Below are 9,344 nucleotides of genomic sequence, written 5' to 3'. Positions count from 1 at the left end.
ATGGGTTGGTTTAAAAGGGGCTATGTATCGATACTCGAAACCACGATCAGCAATACAGCGATTGGCTGGCGGCAAGACAGCAACTTAATGACGTCATATAATTAAAAAAGACACTCGACGAAAAACTTGACAAATTTTTCGACTTTTATAAGTAAACAGCCAAGCGAACAAAACTACATGAATGTTATAATAGATAAATGAAATGTGCATGGTTTTTATTTTATTTTTTTACATGATTCCCAATTATTTATATTCACGATTTCTAATATGTGTACAGGCTTTACATTTTTATTTCAATGTAGTAATTAGCAATTCTTTTAATTTTATATTTGAATAGATTTGTTACGTGACAGCATTAATTAAAGTTTCTTAAGGGTCGAGATCATGTTATCTGGATCATAGATATATATATGTAGATGCCTCATTAGCTACTGTTTCTACGGGCTGCTATACGTAAGCCGTCCGCCATATTGTAATGGTCAACTTGACGTCATTCACCATAGTAATCACTGAATGGACCCTTTTCACAAGACTGTGATGATGCGTTTAACGGCATCGCAAATCCTCGAAAGTTTTTAATATTTGTATTTTTTTTTAAATGTATGTACATTTAAACACTATTCTTTGTATTACAGTGGGTACGGAAAGTATTCAGACCCCCTTAAATTTTTCACTCTTTGTTATATTGCAGCCATTTGCTAAAATCATTTAAGTTAATTTTTTTTCCTCATTAATGTACACACAGCACCCCATATTGACAGAAAAACCAAATGGCTGCAATATAACAAAGAGTGAAAAATTTAAGGGGGTCTGAATACTTTCCGTACCCACTGTATATCACCTTTGCAACAAATTACTAAAAAACAGTTAACAGCGAACCTACAGAATGGTGAATGACGTCAAGTTGACCGTTCCAAGATGACGGCCGCATCTACTTGCCTGGAGCGGTCGAAAGGGGCGTCTATACATGTCTATGATCTGCACCTCCTGCGCTCCATCAAGCCACTTCTAGGTCTTGGTTGGCTCTCTCGGTCTGACCATTACTCTGGGGATGATACCCAGAAGAAAGACTAACCGTCACCCCCAACAAATGACAAAACTCCCTCCAAAATTTAGAGACAAACTGAGGCCCCCTGTCAGAGACCACGTCCGTCGGGAGGCCATGAATGCGAAAAACGTGGTCAATGACAGCAACCGCTGTCTCTCTGGCAGACGGTAATTTAGGCAGAGGGATGAAATGAGCAGCCTTCGAGAACCGGTCCACCACGGTCAAAACCACCGTGTTCCCACTTGAGGGCGGGAGACCTGTGACGAAATCTAGCGAAATGTGGGACCAGGGTCTCGAGGGAACTGACAGCGGCTGAAGGAGTCCAGCAGGGGGTCGATTGGAAGTCTTAGAAACGGCACAGACAGAGCAAGCCAAAACAAAACATTGTATGTCGCGAGCCATAGATGGCCACCAGAACCGTTGTTTAATAAGAAACATAGTACGACTCACCCCAGGATGACAAGCCACCTTGGAACAATGACTCCATCGAATGACATCGGACCGTAAAGTCTCTGGCACAAACAAACGACCCGGTGGGCATCCGGGCGGAGGCATTACCCCTTGAGAGGCCGTGCGGACCTTTGATTCAATCTCCCATGTGACTACAGAAACAAAAATCTTGTGGCGCACAATGCTCGAGAGAAGACGGGCGCACTCCGAATGGGGGCGATAAGGATGGGAGCTGAAACAAAGCAGCTCTTCAGTTTGGCAAACGCAGCTTCTGCTGCGCTGAACCACCTGAATGGAGTTTTGGTGGAGGTTAAGGCAGTCAAAGGGGCAGCTAGCTGGCTGAAATTGCGAATAAAACGCCGGTAAAAATTGGCAGAAACCTCAGAACCCCAGAAACCTCTGCAGGGCCTTGCGGGAATCTGGAGTTGGCCAATCAACCACAGCCTGAATCTTGTCCAGATCCATGCACATCCCCTCGACCGACACGATGTAACCCAAAAAAGGAACAGACTGTGCATGGAAAGCACATTTCTCTGCCTTGACATAAAGACCATTCTCTAACAGCCTCTGAAGCACTCGCCTGACGTGCTGAACATGTTCCTGGAGAGAGTGAGAAAATATCAGTATGTCATCCAGGTAGACATAAATGAACTGATCTAGCATATCTCTCAACACGTCATTGACGAGTGCCTGGAAGACTGCGGGGGCGTTGGAAAGCCCAAAGGGAAGAAAAAAAAAGGGTAATCCATAATACACAGGCAAAGATCTTTACACAGGAAAACAGGCAAGACAAGACTAGACTAAACTAGAAACTAAGACACGGAAATGGCTCCGTAAAGTGCTATCACTTGGAGAGCGATAAACGCAGACAATACTCGGCGACTTGAGCAGGATCTGAGTGGGTGTTATATAGTGTGTGTAATAGCTTTCAGGTGAGCGTGTGATTGATTACAGCTGTGTGCAATCAGTGCAATGGATGATGGGAAATATAGTCCAGGGTATAGTGTAACAGTCTGTGTAGTGTGAGAGTCCATGTAGTGAGCGGGTGACCTCTGGTGGTGAGTGAACGGAAGTTCATAGACCGGATTCATGACAGAGTCAAGTAAATCAAGTCACTTTTATTTATCTAGTGCTTTATACAATACAGATTGTGTCAAAGCAACTTTACAGTGATAAACAGGAAAACAGTGTGTCAACAATGCAAACAAAATTCAATTGTGCTGTAAAGCAGCTCTAAAAACATGACAATAAATAGTAAATTTTTCAGTCAGTTCATTGTTGATTCAGTGATGTCCTCCTCCAGCTCAGTTCAGTTCAAGGGCACCGGGAGAACACGTCATCCGTGTAGGATTTCTGTCTTCGAACAGACCCATTTAAACTATGGAGTCAAACATGAAACAACCACATTCCATAGAAACAAACTGAAGAGTATCCTCCGCAGCCATCTGCGGTCATAAAACTAATACAGGGTCAGTGCAGTGTCTCAGCAGTTCCGCTTGCGTGTACCCGTCAGCAATCGAGCTGCCGCATTCTGGACCATCTGCAGTCTGGAGAGAGAGGCCTAACTAATACCTATATAGAGGCCATTACAATAATCCAGACGAGTTGAAATAAAAATATGGACGATTCTTTGAAAGTCTTTAGAAGACAGGAAAGATTTCACCTTGGTGAGTTGTCTCAATTGGAAAAAATTGAGCAGATTAACCGAGTTAATCTGCTTGTCCAATTTAAAATCACAGTCTATGATAACACCTACATTTTTTACATAGGGCTTCACAAGTGGCTTCAATTCACCAAGGTCCAAATCTGATAACTCACACGTACCTCCCGGCGTAAACAGTATAACTTCTGTTTTATTTTCATTAAAATTAAGGAAATTTAGTGCCATCCAGGCCTTAATTTCCTCAAGACACTGCAATAGGTGTGCTAAAGTGCAAGTATCTCTTCGTTTCAAAGGTCGTTTCAAACCACTCCGTTGAAGCTTTGTAACTCTGCAGAACTCAAAGTCTTGCAAAATCAGACTCTCTCAGAAGAACTTTGAGGCTCCTCCGTAACCTGGCAACCAACCAATCACCACCGAGGGCTCTCCCAAAAGGACGTCATCCAGACGTCATCTCAGCAACCAATCCGAAGCTCCGGGACTCCCTCAGGCAACGAGGAAAACCCCTCCGCTTTTCAGTACAAACGCAAGTAACAAACAAAAGTCTCCTATCTGCTGAAACCGGTGCTGAATTGATCTTAAGTAGTAAAGATAAGACAAATCTCTGCTTTGTGATTTTCTCAGGTTGCAAGTAAAGAACTGTAGCGAATATCTTGCTAAAACTTTGGGATTTCCTCCTAACACCGTTAACTCTCATTCTTCAGAACTGTATGTGTGTGTGTGTGTATGTGTGTGTTTTCATTAGTTATAGATCCATGTAATCTATAGAAGTAGTTCAAAAAATAAATTCTTGTTTCATTTATAAAGAATCATTGTCTTGTGTCGTGAATTTAAAGTTAAACCTTGCCCAGATCACGTTACCTAGCTCGTAGCGTATAACTTATCACAAGCATGTATTAACCTGTGGCCAGGGATAATACAAATATTCAAATTGTTAAGATACACGGACGTTAACGTCTCGCTGGACGAACAGTTGATAAAGTGTAAACTATCAAATTTGAAATCAGTTCTAATCAGGTTGATTTCGAATCTTCAGATTCGATTCATCTCAAAACCTGAGCTAAAATAATAATAATGAATTCCCTTACAAAATGAACTTTATATTACATCCGCTTCTTTGTTTTCAGGACTGTTTTGTTTGAAGCGTGCATTTCCGGTAAGAACGATTACCCTTCTTTACCATAGCGAGCACTAGTAAGGCATTTAAGAAGTGTGTGGATCCGTGTCCTCGTTATTTGACACCTGATGACACACACAATCTTTGCGTCCTTTGTTTAGGCGGAGTGCATGCACGCAATGTCCTCGAGGGGGCAGTTTGCACGCACTGCGAGCTTTTTTCTATGAAAAAGCTCCACTCTCGTTTGTCTCACTTTTCAAGGAAAGAGGGACAGCCATCAGCTCTCCTTGGTTCAGGAACCTCCGTTGCTGAGGCACGGAGTAAAATGAGCTTGTGGGGATCACAGATGGACCTGGTTGATGAGTTAAAAAAGGGTCTTTTCCTTTCGCGCTCATCAGTCACGGAAGAGAGTGAGCTGCTGGACGACGATGCTATCTCTCTTACATCGTCTGATCCAGCAGCTAGTGCTCTGCTGGCTCAAAGCCAGGATGAGTAGGAGATGTCAGATGAGGACGAAGAAGTTGAGACTGAGTCCTCCCAATCCTCCTGCCCTGCGTATGATGAGCTACTTGAGGTTATGGATTGTGCCACAGCAAGGCTTGACTTGCCGTGGAAGCGGCCCAAGAAAGTGACGCCTCGAGGCTGCCTCGACGAGCGTTTCCTTTCTAGCCATAGCCCTCCAGCACAGGTGAGCCTTCCATTTCTTCCCAATCTCCATGTGGAGATCGAGAAGGCTTGGAAAAATCCATTCTCATCTCACATCCATAGATTCCAGCATACTAGTTATGCCAACATTGAGGGGATGTGTGAGAATGGTTATGAGAAGATGCCCCCTGTTGAAGAGACACTGGCCGGCTATCTCTCTGTCGGGGAGACATCTTCTCTTAAGGCTCCCTCTCTGCCGTCCAAACCCCTTCAGGATACATCTCGCTTGAATGGCAGGGCATACGCGGTAGCAGGTCAGGCTGCAGCCTCGTTGCACACCATGGCGGTGCTTCAGGCTTATCAGGCTGATCTGCTGAAAGACTTGGATAAAGGTCAGGGTCTTTCCCCTGATGAGGTGTCTGAGTTGCGTTGCACCACAGATCTTGCTCTCCGTGCCACTAAGCAGGCCGCCACTGCCATTGGCAGATCCATGGCGGCTATGGTGGTTACAGAGACATCTGTGGGTGAATCTGGCGGCTATTGGGTCGAAAGAGAAGGGCTTTCTTCTTGATGCGTCAGTTTCCCCTTCTGAGCTTTTTGGCACTTCCGTCGAGACGGTGGTCAAGAAGTTTAAGGAGGCCAAGATGCGCTCGGCTGCCTTTAAATCCTTCATTCCACGAAGGTCCAGGTTTGAGCCCGAACAACAAAGGGGTCCTGGCCCGTCTCGATCTAAGGATCAAAGGCAGGCTCAGAAGACTAGTGTCACGACTCGTGCCCCTCCCCCGCCTGCGGGTAGGGTTCAAAAGGGGCGTGGGTCTAAGGGTGTCAGGCAAGATTTGAGGGAGGTGATCCAGACTAGGCGTTCGGTTAGGTAGGAACCTCCTGCTTTTGCATTGCAGTCTCTTATGCTGGGCCTATGATGTTTTGGTTAGTCTCTATGTCTCATAGAACTACCTACTGATGGTCCGGACCCCAGTGCTCTTCAGACTTCGCCTCCAGCCTAAATCCATGAGCCTGAGTCATGCACGGGAGCCATGGTTGGTGAGTACGATCCACTTCATCTACTCTACTGCTAGTTCTTGTGTATTTGATACTAGCCTTTTTCTGCAATGCTACTTGGACCTGTTCTGTTTTCTGACTTTTAGGTTTGACCCCCTGTTAAGTCAGGACCTCCTGCTGTTGACTGATTACAGTGATGGTTTCACTTATCGGTACTTTATCCAGGCTGGTGATAGCCCTCATCTTTGGCTTGGACACGCAGCCTGGGCTTCTGCGGAAGCCTCCCAGCATCAGGTCCCCAGTATAACACTGCAATCTCAGGACCTGCGGGTCCTTCTTGCGGACTAGTACTCTTCTGAGTACATGCTTCGTGACATGCTCCGTATCCTCTGGCCAGGGTGCGCTACTCATTTCTAACCCTGAGGGGTCTCCTGAGATTTGAGTCTTGTCCTTAACCATCATGCTCCCAGTATGTTCTGTAAGGGTCCGACTCAGCTTGAGAGCCAAGAGTGCTGCTCCCGAAAAACTTCATTTGCAACGAAACTGAGTGTTAGGCCCATTTCCGTCGCCTCTTTGGTCAGTTGCCTCTATGCCGGGACCCTGTTGTTCCCTTTAGAAATGTGTGATCCCCTTCTAGCAAGATCCCATTTCTGATGTCCCATTTGCGATCTATCTGCTCCCCGGACATGGCTGTGCTCCCCTCACTGGTGGAGGGTCCCCTTGAGCTAGCTGGTCCTGGGCAGACTGGGTGAGTCCTCCTCTCGACTTGAGAGTTAGGTCCTCTGACCCTGGGCTATTGAGCCCTTCGGTCGAGCTGGGTTCCTCTCTCTCCTCGCTAGGGGTTGAACCCTCCACTCTTGAGCTCCATGGCAGTGACATCAGGTAGTTGGGCCGCTTGCTACCTCCCTGATAAGCTGCCTCTATTTGGGTCAAGCGAGGTAGTGCTCCCCTCACCCCGGAGGGTTGTCTATGAGCCTGCCAATTGAGCGTCTGTGGACTTCTCTCATCGAGTCCTCTGCTCGTTTGAGCTCCATTAAATAGCGGCCTCTCTGTTGAGCCGCTCTCCTTGTGGGTCGAGCTTAGCAGTGCCCTTGGGGGTTTCATATGAGTACACCCCTCTCGATCTGAGCATCCGAGTCCCCCTTCTATTTTTGAAGTTGGGCTTCCGCTCTTTTGAGCTCCGGATAGCAATCATGCCAGGCGGCTGGACCATCTCCTGCCTCCCTGGCGGGTTGCTTGTTAAGTGAGCTAGCTGTGCTCCCTTCACCATGAAGGGCCTCTTGCAAGCGCGCCGCTCCTTATCTGGGCATCTGTGAGCAGATGCTTCAGATTCTGTTCTGTGAGCGTACCACAGTTACGTAGGGCCCCTAGGCTGGATTAATACAGCCTCGGTTACCCCTTAAGCAATGGTGTTTCTAAATCCATGCTATGGTAAGTGCACACGCTGAGCTTCTGTGCACTTTCTAAAATCCGCATTGTGGTAAGTGTGCACGCTAAGCTTTCTGCGCACTTTCTAAGATCCTGTATGTTAAGGGTTACTTGCTGTCAGCCTCGTTCCCTTTCTCTGAATTGGTTTAGGTCCCGGTTCTCACCTTGGGCTTCACTCAACTTATGTATCTCAGTTGATACATTTCTGAGCAGGGTGTTGCTACCAAAGATCTGTTGAGTCAGTTCTTTTAGCAGGTTAATTCAGAACCAGCGGCAGCCCCCCTGGGTGGCAGACCAGGGTCTGGGTTGGTTTTTAGACACCTGGCCGTATCCTCTTAAAGGAATCTCTTTCTTCTGATTCCAAGCCTTGAGCTCTGCCCTAGGCTTGGGTTTCCTAGCCCAGCCCTTAACAGGTAAGTTATTTTAGGGTATGCAGCTCAGGCCCTTGGCCGAAGGGGATAATGTCACTGACAGCCGTCAAGATGTCCTTTGAGGCAACTCCCATGGCTATGGTAGAGTTGGTACTTAGTGCTCGCTGTGGTTTCTGGCATGCACTCCCCTCAGCATCGCGGCGTGGGTATACTGTTCCCCATAGCGACCCCTAGAGGACACAGTTTTAAGTTCCCTCGGAAGGAAACGTCTCGGGTTGCGTGTGTAACCATGGTTCCTTGAGAAGGGAACGAGACACTGTGTCCTCTATTTTCTTGCCATGCTTCGGACGTAAGCTTCGGATAAAGAAGCGGATGAAGTGTTCTCCCGGTGCCCTTTTATACTGTGGTCGCGCTGGGTGATGACGTCACAGGCTGTCGCCGGCCAATGTTATTGTCGTGTTTAGATGTATGCTTCAGACACCGGTCACGCCGAAGGCATTCCCCATAGCGACCCCTAGAGGACACAGTGTCTCGTTCCCTTCTCAGGGAACCATGGTTACATACATAACCCGAAGCGTTTTACTGGCATATAATCCAATATAAAACTAATTGTATATGCATATGATTAAACAGTGTATATTAATTTTATGCTTTGTGGATCAAAAAAGTATTAAGTCATATAAACAGAAATTACCATCTTGTATATGTCTCTTCTGTCTCTGTGAAAATTGATAGTCTGAAGATGGTTTTGAGTAGACAAGAAAAGAACATTGAAAGAATGAAATTAACACCAAGGGACAAGAGATTCAAACAAAAGACAAAATGTAAATTAACTGTTCTTTGCAGCTGTAGATGACGTGTCTAAATGTATGTCATTGTGGTTTTAGTGTTTATAGGCGATACAATGAGATGATAAGAAAATTCACAATTATAATTCTAATTTAAGTGGGCTTTGAATCTATTTGTTTGTCTCTTTCAGTTGCTGAAATTTACATATTATAAAAAAAATGTGTAATCAATGTATACTGTATATTTACAGTATATTTGCTACATTTAATAATAATAAAAGAAAACTTACTTCTGTTTAAATGAATAAGAACAGCTATCAGTATTCCAGCAATCACAATGAGCACAACAACAGCTAAAATCAAGATGTCCAATGTCCTCCAAGAATTAAACGTTACCTGTAATAAACAGAGAATCACAAACTTGAGTTATCCATCTCAAGTGGACCAATAGAGGACATTTATACATAGATGCAGTTAATCAAGCAAGCATTCAACTTTTGTTTAAAGGGGTCATATGATGCTTTTTTAAAGATCATTATTTTGTGTATTTGGTGTAACAGAATATGTTGACATGCTTTAATGTTCAAAAAACTCTCTCTCTCTCGCTCTCTCTCTCTCTCTCTCTCTCTCTCTCTCTCTCTCTCACACACACACACGCACGCACGCGCGCACACACACACACACGATGCGCAAAATTCCGCATTTGAACAGTCAATAACAAATGCTTAAACTAATAATAAAACAGTAGCTGATTCAGAAGCACCAGATTGTTATAGCAAAGTCAGAATTACCTCCTCTCCTAGGTTCACAAAACGGTCGTCCATAAAATGCATTGCTG

General features: G+C 45.3%; 1 pseudogene; it reads right to left on the bottom strand.

Annotated features, from left to right (window-relative positions):
• Positions 1–9,344, bottom strand: part of LOC107695659 (butyrophilin subfamily 2 member A2-like) — a 46,261-nt pseudogene that overhangs the window by 8,505 nt on the left and 28,412 nt on the right.

This window comes from Sinocyclocheilus anshuiensis, unplaced genomic scaffold (genome assembly GCF_001515605.1).
Source record: "Sinocyclocheilus anshuiensis isolate Anshui unplaced genomic scaffold, SAMN03320099.WGS_v1.1 scaffold1075, whole genome shotgun sequence".
Lineage (NCBI taxonomy): Eukaryota > Metazoa > Chordata > Actinopteri > Cypriniformes > Cyprinidae > Sinocyclocheilus > Sinocyclocheilus anshuiensis.
Note: the sequence above shows the minus strand (reverse complement) of the source record. Positions and strands in the feature narration are given on the sequence as shown.